The sequence below is a fragment of the Pipistrellus kuhlii genome, unplaced genomic scaffold (assembly GCF_014108245.1).
Source record: "Pipistrellus kuhlii isolate mPipKuh1 unplaced genomic scaffold, mPipKuh1.p scaffold_m20_p_10, whole genome shotgun sequence".
In the NCBI taxonomy this organism is placed as follows: domain Eukaryota; kingdom Metazoa; phylum Chordata; class Mammalia; order Chiroptera; family Vespertilionidae; genus Pipistrellus; species Pipistrellus kuhlii.
Genome location: NW_023425405.1, coordinates 14,259,976 through 14,274,223, shown reverse-complemented (window position 1 = coordinate 14,274,223; position 14,248 = coordinate 14,259,976). Strand labels below are relative to the sequence as shown.

At 53.6% G+C, this 14,248-nt stretch overlaps 1 protein-coding gene across 1 annotated transcript in view; it reads left to right on the top strand.

The window, feature by feature from the left end:
* The first annotated feature begins 5,350 nt into the window (after nt 1–5,350).
* The window catches only part of PLXNA4 (plexin A4), a 398,700-nt gene continuing 389,802 nt past the window's right edge, over nt 5,351–14,248 (top strand). The window contains exon 1 of the mRNA XM_036427224.2: nt 5,351–6,297. The gene's annotated coding sequence lies outside the window, so the exon portion shown is untranslated. The remainder of the gene's footprint in view (nt 6,298–14,248) is intronic.

Here is a 14,248-nt window from a genome sequence, read left to right as displayed (position 1 = left end):
CCTCCAAAAGGCTCCCAGTGAGAGGCAGGGGAGGGGACAGACAGCTTGTTAAGATGACCAGGGTCCAGCACACCTTCCCGCCTCACCGCGAGGTGTCCCTGAGGCTGACAGTCTGGAACAGACCCCACCCAACTAAGCGTGAGAGATGGACTTGAGCATTCCAGCTCGTGGGAGGGTTTTATCACGTCCCTCTGCCCACTGAAGTATGCTAAGAGGCTTGACGCAGAAGGTCTGAAGGGAGTTCCTGGCAAGGCACGTAGGGTGCCTCGTATGACCCATACTGTGCATTAACCGTGTCCCCCTCCATAATTCTTATTCTGAAGCCACTAGGGCTCAAATAGTAAGAGGAAGAGGCTAATGGGGGCAAGGTCAGGGGAATGAGCCCCTCTGTGTCAGTGTGTCACTGACATCAGTATTCATTGCTACCTAACAAGTCACCCCCAAATATCTGTCAAAAAACTACGTCTCATCTCTGCTCTACAACGTCTGGGGCCTCAGCTGGAACTGGGCTGGGGCTGGAAGGCCCTCTTCTCAGATGGCTCACTCATGGGATGGCGAGTTGGTGCTGGGCTGGTAGGAAGCCTCAGTCCCTCTCCCCAGGCCGCTTGAGGGCCCTCCCCACATGAGGGCTTGCTTCTCCCAGAAACAGTGATCCAAGAGAGCGTGCCAGAGCTGCAGTGTCCTTGATGCCCTCGCTTCAGAAGTCACACACTGCCACCCACATCAGCTCTGGCTCAGTGCTGGAGGGGATTGCATGAATGCCAATTGGTGAGGATCATTCAGGCCGTTTTGGAAGCTGCTGTTGCGGTCACTTAGAAGGTTATCCTCAGACCACCCGGCAACCAGCAAAGGAATGTTCCTTACCAGATAAGCGTGTTCGACCCACCTGCATGAGCCCAACTTCAATGCAAGGCAGCAACTTGAGGCCCTTGTGCTCTTTGTACCCAGTCAGAGGGGCTAAGGGACCCCCCTAAGCTACTCAGCAAGTGAAACTGAGACCAAGCCTTCCTGCAGGGGCCCCCAGATGGCATCTAGTCCTGGAATTAATGCACCCCGTGGGACCGCACGTCTCCTGGGATTGAGCCCCCAGGAAGGGTCATACTGAAGTGATCACATTTTTTTTTTTTTTATAGCAGATTGGAACCAGCCAGAGCTGGGACTCAGCCTCCCCACTAACTTCTCATTCTTACATTTGAAAAGACAAGCTTGTTCGCTGAAAGAGAAGGGAGGCTTCTGGAGAAGGGTGTGAAATAGGGGTCTAGGGAGGACTGGGAATAAGACTAGGACACAGGGAAGCGTGAGAGCTGCTTTAGGGCCCAAAGAAGCAAGATTCACACTGTGTGTGAGTTGGGGCACCCTCCTCGGCTTGGCACTAGCTCCCCGCGTGGCCTGGGGCTTCACAGTGAGCAGCAGGCTGGCTGCTCAAACGGCTTGTGGGCATGGGCTTCCATGACAAGACCCACAGAGAATAACATGATAGACTTATTCCTAAGCACAGCCACCCCTGGGGGTCTCCAACATAGGGGAGGAGGCTGTCAGTGGTAGCCAAGTCTTGCATGAGCGGGAGAAGGCTGGGAATTGAAATGTAGAGGTTCATATTGTCATGCCCCTGCTAGCGCACACAGGCTAGAGAAAACGAAGGCAGTTTAGGTCTACTAACAACACCCAGCCACCAAGTTCAAGGTACAATTAGCAACTGTGGTGGTGCCCCTCCCTCACGCTCCTCCAAGGGCAGTCACTTCGCCAACCCTTGGGTTAAAAGCTTCCTTAACCCCCTTAGGAAACAGAAGAAAGGACCTTGTTTCAATGGACTGAGAATCTTGAGAACAGCTGTTATATCTCGAAATGGCAGCTTTCAAGGAGGATGCAGGTTGAAGGCTACTGGAGTGTGCAGTGGACACAGCCAGAGAGCAGGGGTCCATGGGGACTTGGGGCCCTTCTTTCTGACTGCAACCCTAGCCTCTGCATCTAACCCTCTGCCCAGGGCTCCTCCCTCCCAGTCTCTGCTGTTGGGATAATGTTGATATTTCTGCTCTCCTGCAGGTGGCGCCACAATTTAGGTTTTTAAGCTGTTGTTGGTGCTGTTTTCATCCAGGGCACTGGGCTCTGTATAAAACCCAGCCCCCAAGGCCAGCTAGTGGGGGGAGAATTCTCTATAGCACCACCAGGCTCCGGTGATTTATTTAATGAACAAATCTGGCTTTTATCAACTTAAATAGCAGTTCTGTTCCTAGACTACCGGTAATAAAACAGTGGTAGCTAAGTGAAGGGAAACTTTTAAGGATTTCTTCTCTCTCCCATAAAATCTGGCCCTTTTATATAGCCGTGAGAGATGAGCCAATTTCCCCCCTTCAAACTCCTCCGCAAACCACAACCGAATTGCCATAAAGACAGCCTCTTTGGAAACTGGGCTTCCCACAACAATATGCCAGTTAGCTTCTCCCTCATGTGGCCATGGGGCCAGCAATGACCTACCCAGCTTCCTCACTGGGCCAGGGGTTTGGTGGGTAACTTACAGACCCACTGTCAGCCAGGGAGCACCTTGTCTCTCTTTGCCCCTGACCAGCTGGCAGAGGGTGGGGGAGATGAGAGAGCCGGGAGGATTGTACCTAATAGCGAATCCCACTGTGAACTGCTCAAGAGGCTGCCTTTCCCAATGCCTTTCTTAGCGAAGAGTCAAGACAACAGAGGACCTTCCCGCCCTCACTGTATTGTGCCATTTATAAGAAGATGTCCCGAGAAGCTGTGCTAATTCCTTGTGTGTGTATTGCACCTATCTGAGAATTTCCAAGCTCATGACTAGACAGCATCTGCTTTGAATGTCACGATCTCTGAGGGGTAAATGGGTCGGGTGAGAAGAGAGAGTGCCCCAAACTACAGAATTGCTAGAGACAGGACGAGGACCAGGGTCTTCTAACTTCCAGCTTCGACGCATCCCACTCCATCCACCCACTCTTAGACCTTGAGAGAAGGTTCCAAGGGGCTTGGATTTTTGTAAATGATGATTCACAATAACTAAAGGAAATCAGCTCCACCGTGTTGCTAGTGTGGCTCTGCCTGTTTTTACTCACAGTGACTTTGTAACGGCCCCTGCAGCAGCCCTTTCACTGGGTTATTAAGTGGAAGGGAAGGGAAAAGGAGGGGAGGGGCGAAGAGGGGAGGGGAGGGGAGAGGACGGGAGGGAAAAGCAGTTGGCCATATAGCCCCACTAATGACAGGAGAATGGACCCCTCACCTGCTCATTGTTGAGCCAGCTGTTTGCCTCATTTCTTCTCTGTCATTGGGCCCTGTTACGACTCTCCCGGCACCACATGGCATTCATTTCTCTGAATGAAAATAAATGACGCCACGCACTAGGCAGGAGATAAAGAATAATAAATATATTTTATTTGCCACCTCTAAAACAAGTCTTTGACTTCTCATCCATCCATCAGAAAAGGGCTCACCAGCTATATTCACCCATACACACACATGCATGCATGTACACACATGGGCTACAAGGTCGGGGAGGAGGGATCTAACTGTATTAAAAATACATGCTAGAAATGGGAGCTGAGCTGTTTGCTCGCTCCCTTTCAGCATTTTTATGGCATGCTCTGAAAGCCAAGTGGCACGCAAACATTCGAAAGGTCCGCCTCCTCCCCGCTTTTATTGAACCACGTCCCTTAAGTAACCCATTAGGGTTTCTCATGGTGCGATCTGGGCTGTCACCTCTGGAAAGGCCTGTGACGGTCCCATGAGCAGTTGTAGAAAAGATATCTCAAAGCCAGGTCCGCATAACAGCCTTATAGGAGTCTGAGTATGGCTGCCTTACCTGTTGTATCCTGGGCACCGTGCTTGTCTCCACCCCAGTGCCAGTCCTGCATTGGCCCTGGGCTCCCTCATCCCGGCTTAAGTCCAAGAAGCAGCCCCATTGAGTTATTTTGTTATGCGTTTCTCCGGACTTCCGAAACTAACCTGATAGTGTGTGCTTTATCTAGAGTCTGGGATCCAAGGTTTCTGAGAAAGAGGAACCAGATCAATGTATTAACACAACCTAATAAGATAACTCCTCGCTGCTCTCCGGGCCGCGCAGTACTCAGCAGAGAAGCAGAAGCTAAAAGGGCTCCGCTCTGTCTCCTGGAAACCCTCTAACCAGACAGCCAGTGTCTGCTTTCCTCCACCGGCCTCCCACCAGCCAAGCTGCAGCGAGGCCGTACCCAGGTGGGCCCTGCCCGGCCTGTGTGTGCTGCCCACCTCACTCTTGTAACGCGACAGCTCATAGCCCCTTTTAATTTCTCCCCAGTTTACAACTCTGATTTCTGTGAAAACATAACCACCACAGGAAGGGGTAGGAATTTATGCTCCTGTCAATCATTTCCATCTAAAGAAAGATTCTAAGCTGTTTTGATGGGAGGACCAGGAGTGGGCGGGAAGATGCTGGGTGTGGGGAAAAGGGAAGTGGAAAAAGAGAGAGGAGGGGCAGGAGGTCAGACACCAGAGGCTCATCTGGAGGGTCATCCTTCATTGCTGCCCTTCCCAGGAGGTACGAAGTGGACATAAGGGATGGATGGTGCCACTCCCCTGGGACTGTGGTGGGGCGGGGGATAAAGGGATGCAGAGTGTTGAGTACCTCACAGTGGAAATCCCTTGGCCTTCTCCTGATGGGTGGGGCACAATCCTAGAAAGGTACTGGCAGAGGTTTAACAGGCAGTGCTGCCCACGTCCCATCCTGACTTCTTTCTCTGGACTTTTAAAACTGCCCTGGTGTTGACATTGTGCTTTTGCTGTAGTGTAGAATCCAGGGTTTCCTAGAAGAAAGGAGCCAGATCAGCCTCTAAATATAAACAAGACTCGATAAGTTAGGTTAATCTACCAGGCAAGCTTCGGTCCTTGGGTACCATGGGGGAGAGGGTGTCTCGGTGGGGCGGTGGAGCCATGCTCTGACTGGGAATAGGTGCGTACACCTGTGTCAGCTCTGAATACCTGGGGGTCCCTGGGATCGTCAGCGCCTCGAATCTGTGTGTGCCCTATGTCCCTGTCACCATGTGTGCACCCCTTTATGTCCCACGTCGTCACTGGCAGGGTCGCTCGGTGCGGGGTAAGGGGACAAGACCGGGGTCCGCCAACGTCCGTCAACGTCCGTGCCCCGGAGCGCAGGCCGGGCGGGCGGCGGCGGGCGCCGAGCGCGGGGAGTCGCCCCCGGCCCCCTCTGCCGGCCGCTCTCGGTCCGTCTAGATGTCAGCCGCGAGCTCCCAGCCAGCCAGAGCGAGCCAGAGAGGGAGCGGCGGGCTGCGGGGAGGGGAGAAGGCGAGGCGAGGGAGGGAGGCAGGGAAACGGGGAGGGCGGGAGGGAGGAGAGGAGGACCCAGAGAGCGCCTGGCAGCTGGAGTTTTTGCAGCGCTTGGCCGGGCTTCAATGCACAGCAGCAGCGAGCCGCGGCGGCGGCAGCAAGCAGCCCGGGAGCTCCGGCAGCCAGCGGCCGAGCCAGCGGCGGTCCCACTCCCTGCCCCCTGCAAACTTTGCGAGCAGCCCGCCCGGGGGGCCGACCGGGGCCGCGCTCGGGAGGCCCCGCTCGGCCCGGGGCCGCGCTCTCCGCCGCCGCAGCGTCACCAGCCGCCACCGCCGCCGCCGCAGCCCCGCGCCTCCCCGGGGAGCAGCCGACGGCTCCCGAGCCCCCCGGTCCCGGCCCCTCGGCGCTGCCCGGCCAATCCCCCGGCAGGGGCGGGGGCAGCCGGCCTCGGGCTGCCGGGGGGCGGCCGTCGCTGCCCTGGAAGGCGCTTAGAGGCTCCGAGAGCGCTCCCCGGCGGGTCCCCAGCGCACTCGCCGCGCCCGGGCAGCGGCCCGACCGGGCGAGAGCATGGGCGGCGCGGAGTGACGCCGCCGTGCCCGCTTGGCATCAAGGACATTCAGCCTGCGGGGGTGGGGACGAAAGGGGACAGCCCCGTGTCGCCACCGCAGCCCCCCCAGAGCCACTACCGCTGCTGCTCAGGCTCCGGAGGGCTGGGTGGAGGAAAGGAGTGCTTGCTTGAAAACGATCCACATTTCCCGACCTTTTTGTTGGACCTTCCGCCCACCTTGGACACCGACAGAGGCTCTGTCAAGCTCTGCAGACTCCGATTTTCGCCCTCTGTTTTGCTGGTCTCCTCCTGGGTTGCCCGCGCCTCGGTGGAGTATCTGCGTTCGTTCGGGCTGGGGCTGGAGGAGCAGCCACACGCGCGCACACGCACACGCTCGGAGGAGGAGAGGCAGCGGCGCCGGCTCCATCTGCAGTGTCAATGCGGCGCTCCCGCTGAAGGAGGCACCGCGGCGCTCCCAGGTAAGGAGCTGGCGGGCGGGCGGCGGCGGGACAGCGCGGGGATGCCGGGCTGGATCCCCGAGTCCTCGGCTGCTCCGGAGCCAGTCCCCTGCGCGCACGCACACACACACACGCGCACACACACACAGACACACACACACACACACAGGCACACACCGCGCGCAGGCACCTGCCCACCTCGCACCTGGACCCCCGCGGTGGCGCCACGCAGCTAGGGCAGGTATTCCCCGTTTGTGTTCTCTGACGCTCCGGGACCCACACTTCTCTTACCCAGGACCCGCAGGGTGGAATTCTGTGTATGACTGCCTCTCCCTCCCACCGGGCAGGGAGATTTTTTTTTCTCCTGTTCCCAGCCCTTTGCATGCCTAGCTGGTTTTAAAAAAACCGGATAAGTAACGGGAGATCTTGGGGACCCTCCCAGGATGATTTCTGCTCCATGGCTTTTGAACACCTTGGGATCTTAACGGTATAAGGGCCGCCAGGTATTCCGACGAATTCGGAGAGCGTGGTGCCCGGCGCGCGGGGAGGAGGCCACAGAGGCGGCTGGGGCTGCAGTTCTGTAGGGCGGTGCATGTGGCACAGACTGCGTTTCCCCGGTAAGAGGCAGCACAATCGCTTTTCTGAGGCATGGCACTGCTTCCCCGGAATGCATGCGCCGGGGATTTCGAGCTGAAGCGCCGCTTGGGGTCTGTGTGTGTGTGTTGCTTATCAAGGGAGGGTGTGGGGTCACATCCTCCATAGAAGGTATGACTGCTCATGGCTTCAGTCCTGGGCAGCACCAAGGCCACAGGGCTCCAGGACACAGGACTTGGGTCTCCCCCTTCACCTCCCTCCCCTTTCTCTGCAGGGCACTGGGAAGATCTCCCATGTCTCTCTGGCTAACTGTCACATGTCTTTCACAGTGTGTGTCTGAGAAAAAGATCTAGGAGTGAGGGTTCAGGAGGGTGCAGTGCAGGAAGGAAGGAAGGGAGGAGGGGTCCCCCTCTTAAGACGACCTCAGCAGTGCCCACCCTATAAGGAGACAAGGCATTCTTGGGTCTGCCAGCATCCCCCTGAGCCGGACTGCTCCTGACCGTGTAGTCTCACTCTCCAGGAGCCTGTGGTTCCAGGTTCTAGCTCCCGGAAGCTTTTCTGTACCCTTTCTCCCCAGCTGGAGTTTCATAGGCTGCTCATTCTCAAACTTTTTCTGGAGGAGGTAGGAGGTGGTTGGCCAACCTCCAGAAGGGCTTTTCCACAGGTCCCATTTGGGGGTCAAAGAGCAATTCATTCAGGGCTTAGTTGTTGAAAGAAGAATGCGAGACCCCAATAAAATATGATTCTGGAATTGAACATAAATATAGCAAGGTCTCGTGGTTTCTATAGCTTCCTCTTGCTGGGGGTACCTTGTTTTGGTCATCCTGCAAATACATGGAATAAGCTTGCACCCTCTCTACAAGATCCCATGCTCAGAGTGTCCTACAAACCCACCCCTGGAAAAAATACCGCGTTGGGAGTCTTCCAGAGCATTAGAGGAAAGAATCAACACTCTTCCAACGAGAGGAGCTCAGTGCTGGGCACTGGCTTTGGTTGATTCTGCAAACCCCAAAGATGGGTGCTGAAATCAAGGGCTCTCTCTCTCTCTCTCTCTCTCTCTCTCTCCACACCACCATTTTTGCTATTTTCAAACTCTTTCAAGCTACTGGAAAGGTCTCTGGCCAGAGCCGCTGGGGAGGAGAAGAGCAGACGCCCCGGGAGGGAGATTGTATTCCGGCTGTGTGCTGTGTGAGCTGCCCTTTGATTGATTGAAAAGGGTAGATGGAATAAAGCAAGGCTGTCACAATGGGGAGAACCCAGTAGGGGGAAGAAACATTATTTTCCTTTTAAGAATGGTGGGTGTGTGTGTATTCACACGCGTTCTCAAAGAACCTAGCCATATGCGGTCAGCCCGTCCAACCCTAGGTGGCAAGGGGACCCACCTCTGTCTTCCGGGCTGTGGGAGAACTGGAGCAGTTTCGCACGCATGCCCCTTGAGAGCGTGGTTGGGGAGGTCCCCCGTATGTGTAGAGCAGCACATGGCTTTCAGCAGACATAGTGGGCTCCAGCCATGGGGTGGCTCCCAGGTAAACATTCCCCCACGGGGCATTGACAGGGCAAAGGGCTGGGGTACAGAGCTTCCTGAAATGTCTGTGCCTCTTCCCCACGTTTGCTCCTTTTCTCTGCTGCCCTCCCTCCCTACCCTCTTCCCTTCCTCAGATATTTGCAGCCTCGGGATACATCATTTGAATGCAAAGCCAGCAGTCATTATGCTGCTTATAAGCTAACGGTTTTTAAACATGGCTCAAAAATCCCCACACTTTCTGCACTTGGTGTTAGGTACCAATTTGGTTTCTAGGACAAAGCAGGCATTAGTTAACATCTGTGCAAAGCTGCGTGCACAGCATCCAATTTTCCCCAGACTCTCCAGCCAGCCCTGGAGCATGTCTCACTGTCCCTCTCCCTCCCCACCATGCCTCTGTGGTCTTCCTTTCACATTCTCCGGGGTCTTCTCACTCGGGGAGGAGTTGCACTAGAAAACCCCCAGTCATAGATGCTTCCTTTCTGCAGAGCTTTGCTGCTCGTGTGCTGGGCTCTAGGCGGCTCTGCTGTGAGCATGAGGCATGGGTTGCCCACAAACTGTTCCGTCTTACCCACTCTGTTGCTCGCTGGGACCGGCCTCTGTCCTCCCAGGACTTCATCCTGGATGCCCACTGTCGCTCTGCAAACATTTCCGGAGGAACCTGAGGCTGCCTTTCTCCTCCTGGGCACCTCTCCATCCCTGCTGCTCCCTGCAGACAGGGGAATCTGCCTGGCAGAGTCTGCCTGCACTTGGTCTCCTGATCCTTTTCATCACCATGAGGGCTGCTGGGGAGTCAGTGAGGGCTTTCTAGGGAGGCAGCCCTCCCGAAGCGGGGAGGAAGCTAAGGGGGCGGGGTGATTAACTGCTCTGCGCTCCTAGTTCTCACCAGGCTCCCATGCAAAGACATTGCAGCCCATCTCGCTCCTAGCCAGCTTCTTAGCAGCTTAGGGGCATTTCTCAGCGGCCTCTCCCCATCCTCACCCAGAGAAGGCACTGCCTGGTGGTGCCACCTGGGAGACCTGTTGGAGTAGCTTTATGATGGGAGGCGGAGGGCGGCAGCCATACAGAAAACCTCCCATGATTCCGGCTGTGATTCATCTGTGCAACAGATGTCATTAATTTTCAGGCTCGCTTCCCCTCTTATTTGTGTCCAGTGCTATCAATGTGAAACTGGTTCGGACCCTGGGGCGGGTGAACGGGGCTCCTGTCCCTGCCTTGGCCACACCCCCTTTCTGCCTCTCCCCCCCCTCCCCCCCACTCGCTAATCAAGCTCTTGGCTTTGTGCGCACATCCGCCAGCCCATTCGCCCTCAAATTTGCGGCACTCCAAGAAATCAATATAACACGAATTTAACGACAGCTGGATGATTAAGTGTTATTTATATTTAAGAGCGGCATTTTAAAAGGACGTGGTGCTAATAAATCAGAGGCTGTTTGGGGGATGCGCATGATTAGGGTAATTGCCCTATAGGCTCTATTGAGCAATGCTTGGTCCCTGGCCAGCCCTGGGGACAGCACCTCTCCCCAAGCCAGGAGCCCCGCCGCTTCCTACCCGGAACTCCTACCGGATCACCTCCCTTCCTCCGGGCTTACTCACTCTTCCGTCTCCCTCCTCACTGCCCAGGCTGTAGCCTGCCAGTCCAGGAGGAAGGTGGAGTCAGCTGGGAGACTGAAGGGGGCTCTGCAGCTAAGTGGTAAGAGATGGATCAGAAAAGCTAAGGCAGGCAGGGGGGGTCCTAGTTCCCAGAGCAGAGCCTGGAGGCAGAGGGAGGAGGCGGCTTTCCTGCTTGGTGTGAGGTAGCTTGGAAGAAGAGCTTCCTGAGTCCCTGTAGGAACCGCTGACCCCGGGCCTCTGATCCTGAGGCATCAGGCTCCCCAGGGAAGGGGCTTTGTGGACATTACGATTTGTCCTGGTGAAAGGAACAGAATGGAAAAGAATAATAATGATGGTGGTGGTAGCTAATATTTATGGAGCGGTTACTCAGACGAGGCATCATTTAAGTTCTTTGCACAGGTTGGCCCTTGCTTCTCAGAGGAAGTGGGATAGTTACTCTTTCTATTCCACTTCCTCCACGAGGAGGCTGAGGTGTGGGAAGGTAAGAACTTGTCCGAGATCCCTCAGCTGGTGGTGATGGAGCCAATTCCAACCTTAGGCAGACAGACCGACCCCCTCCTCATCACTGTGCTGCGTGCCTCCTTAGCACGTCTGTGTGGGGCATGTGGTTACCCGTGGGGAGCTGTAGGGGAGTGTGCCCGGGAACTTCAGAATGCCTGGCTTTTCCTCTGGACTGCCTCTGTGACCCTAAGTGAACCTGTGTCCTCTAAACCTCAACTTCCCAATTCATCAAGGGGGCTGAGTCTTATACTCACAAACTCAGCCTTTCTGGCCTCAGCATTTTAGGGAAGAGCCACAGGTGATCTTCTAGAGGTTAGCTCAGTGGTCGGCAAACTCATTAGTCCACAGAACCAAATATCAACTGTACAACGATTAAAATTTATTTTGAGAGCCAAATGTTTTAAACTTAAACTTCTTCTTCTAATGCTACTTCTTCAAAATAGACTCGCACAGGCCGTGGTATTTTGTGAGAGAGCCACACTCAAGGGGCCAAAGAGCCGCCTGTGGCTCCTGAGCCACGGTTTGCCAACTACTGGGTTAGGTGCACTTTTTCCTCCCAAAGAAAAAAATCTTCTATTTCAGACCTTAATTATTTGGCTTCTCCTCTATATTAAAGTGAGTGAACGTTCTGCCAAACTTGGCATTTTATCACGGGCCCTTTGGGGCAACAGGAGCGGCTGATACTGTTGGGTGTGGAGTCCAACAGGTGTGTGTGTGTGACCTTAGGTATCCCCGAGTTGCACCTCTCCCCAAAGGATTCACAACAGCAAATTGGATTTTGGAATGTTGTCACTCCCACACAAAACAGATCACTAGCTAAGAGGATAGCATCTCCACAGTCGATGGGCTGAATGTAGACTGGCTGAATCAATTCCTGAGGCCTCCCGGGCAAAAAAGCCTCCTTAGGAAGAAGCAGCCCAGGAAGAGGTCACTGGAACTGCAGGGCAGGAAAACCAGAGCTAGTCAAAGCTTCCCGGTCTCTGCTCAGGGTCTGCTGCACATCTGGCACGCTCCCTGCACTTGTCTTGTAGGAGCCCAGCTGGATTTCCCGCTTGGGACTGTGGAGTGTAGGACTGGAGGGCGAACACACCACTCCTTGGCTTTGGCCCAGAGGTCAAGAGGAGGGAAAGTATATAGAGCAGGGTTGGCTGATTGTTTCTCCCCTTGTGGAGGGAGTAGACCAGGAGGGGAGGGCATGTCAGGGCAGCAGCCAGCGGCTTGTGTAATTGAACCAGACTGCATGGAATGTCAGCTCACCTTGCAGAGATGGTTTTCACAGGGGGAACATATTGGACTCATCTAGGAATCTGAGAAAATACATACCTTCCTGGACCTCATTTTTCCCTCTCATTGCAGACCTGCTTCCTGAAGGTGAACCTAAAGTAGAGCCCGTTTCCCAAAGCAAATTCTGTGGGAGTGAGTAGATGTTACACACACACATACACACACACACACACACACACACACACACACCATTTCCATGGCTAAATAAGTTTACCTTAAGTGTAAAGCAAAGCCAAAGAGGTTCCTTATTGCAGGACTTCTCAGAGCCTTTAAACACACTAACATGGATTGTGAAACTGCAAAAGGTAGATAGATATCTGTGCAGTGGCCCTGGGAATCCACTGAAAAATGCTGGACTAAGACAAGTACTTTCATTTGTCTGCTCTTGGTTGTGAGTAAAGGGGTGGCTTCTACAATTCAAAAATTCAGAAGGGAACAAAAACAAAGAAAAACATTTTCAGAGGAACTTGCATGTTGCACAAACAAAGAACTGGGTTCCAGTGATTACGTAGATACCAGGGTTTCAAGCAGAATTTTGGTTAATGGGCAGAAAGTCCAAGTCTGGGCTCAGCATTTGCCCATTGACCTTCCAAGGCAGCAGAGAGGTTCTCAGACAGGCGCGAGGTCCAGCAGGTGCACGTTTCCTCAGGTTCCTAGACAATTCCGGTCAGTTCCCCTGGTTAAAAAGCACTGGTGGTGTGGGAAAAGCTAGGTGTTGGAGGCAAATAGATGTAGGTAATTCCAACTCCCACTTACCAGTTAAGGAATCTTGGGAACAAAATCACCTTATGTTTCAGGATTACCACTAATAAAATGAGGGGGTTAGTCCAGATCACAGATTTAAATTTTTTAAAATGACAATTTATATGAAATTCTAATGCACAGAACAGATGCAAGGACTGTTTGGTCAAAGCTACAGGAGAGCTCGGGGCCTTGCACCCTTGGCCTGTGGGCCCCTCTCCCCAGTCTTGGCCTGGGTTCCCTAGAAAGCAGAGCCTGAAGCAAAAACTGACGTGGTAACACTTGGTTCAGGATGGGATCCCAGAATAGCAAGAGTGAAGGAAAAAGGGAGGAAAGGTAAGGAAGGAAGAGAAACAAATTATGTATTCCCAGGTGAGCCACATCTTCCTGAGGAAGCGCAGCCAAGGCTCAGTAGCTCAGCCTGGAGGACAGGTGTGGCTGACATATGAGGCTGGATCCTTCCTGTGCACTGTAATGCCTTGTGTACCACTCACCCCATGAAGTGGGACTTCTCCTAAGTTTGGGGTTGTGATGTTATGTCAAACTAGAGCCTCTGATTAGGCCCATGGGCTGGGGCATCCATTCATCGTGGGCCTGATGGTGCTATACCTGCAGGATCTATTCTTTGCCCGAAGGGAAGAAAAGCTTCATGAACTTTAGAACCGGAGGAATAGTTTGAGGCCTCCTTAGGGCCACTATGGTGGGAAGTGGGGCAGTGGCTGAAGTTTAGAATTGGGGACAGGGTGGATGTCAGGTGGGGCCAGGTAGATCTGAGTGGGTACACAAATTGGGGGTCTGGGATAGAGGGTTCCATACATAGTTCTTTTAAAATATATATATATATTTTTTTTTTGATTTTTTTTTTTACAGAGACAAAGGAAGAGGGATAGAGAGTTAGAAACATCAATGAGAGAGAAACATCCATCAGTTGCCTCATGCACACCCGCTACTGGAGATGTGCCCACAACCAAGGTACATGCCCTTGCCTGGAATTGAACCTGGGACCCTTCAGTCTGCAGGCTGACAATCTATCCACTGAGCCAAACCATTTAGGGCTATAGTTCTTTTATGTATATTGCTTTCAGAAAAAAAGGGAGAGGGAGAGAGAAATAGAAACATTAATGATGAGAGAAAATCATTGATTAGCTGCATCCTACACACCCCCTACTGGGGATCGAGTCTGCAGCCTGGGCATGTTCCCTGACCAGGAACTGAACCGTGACCTCCTGGTTCATAGGTTGACGCTCAACCATTGAGGCACACTGGCCGGACTATACATGGTTTTAAGAGCAGAGTCAGATAACAAAGCAGGGATAGCTGTACCAATAAGGCATTCAGTTCTGACTGTGGCCGCACTAGCAGCCACACTAACAGTTACCCAGGTGGGACCCCGAACAGAAACCACATTAAGAATGGGTTCCAGTCAGCTTTCAAGAGGCTTTCCTCTCCTTTTAGGGCATGTCTTCCACAGGGTGCTGTGTGAACTTCGCAGGCTCTTCTGCTGGTGATGGCTGAGCGGGAAGGTGCAAGTGACTTCTGCCTCTCTCCTTATTTTAAAGCATAAGTATTGAAATATGAAGCAGCAGGGGACATTTCTGCATAAAATATTTTCCATAAGTAATCTCCCCCTTTCCCTCCTCCTCCTCCTCCTCTTCGCTTCCTCTGCCTCCTCCTCCTCCTCTTCCTCCTTCTTTTTTACAATTCTTGTGCTCTGAA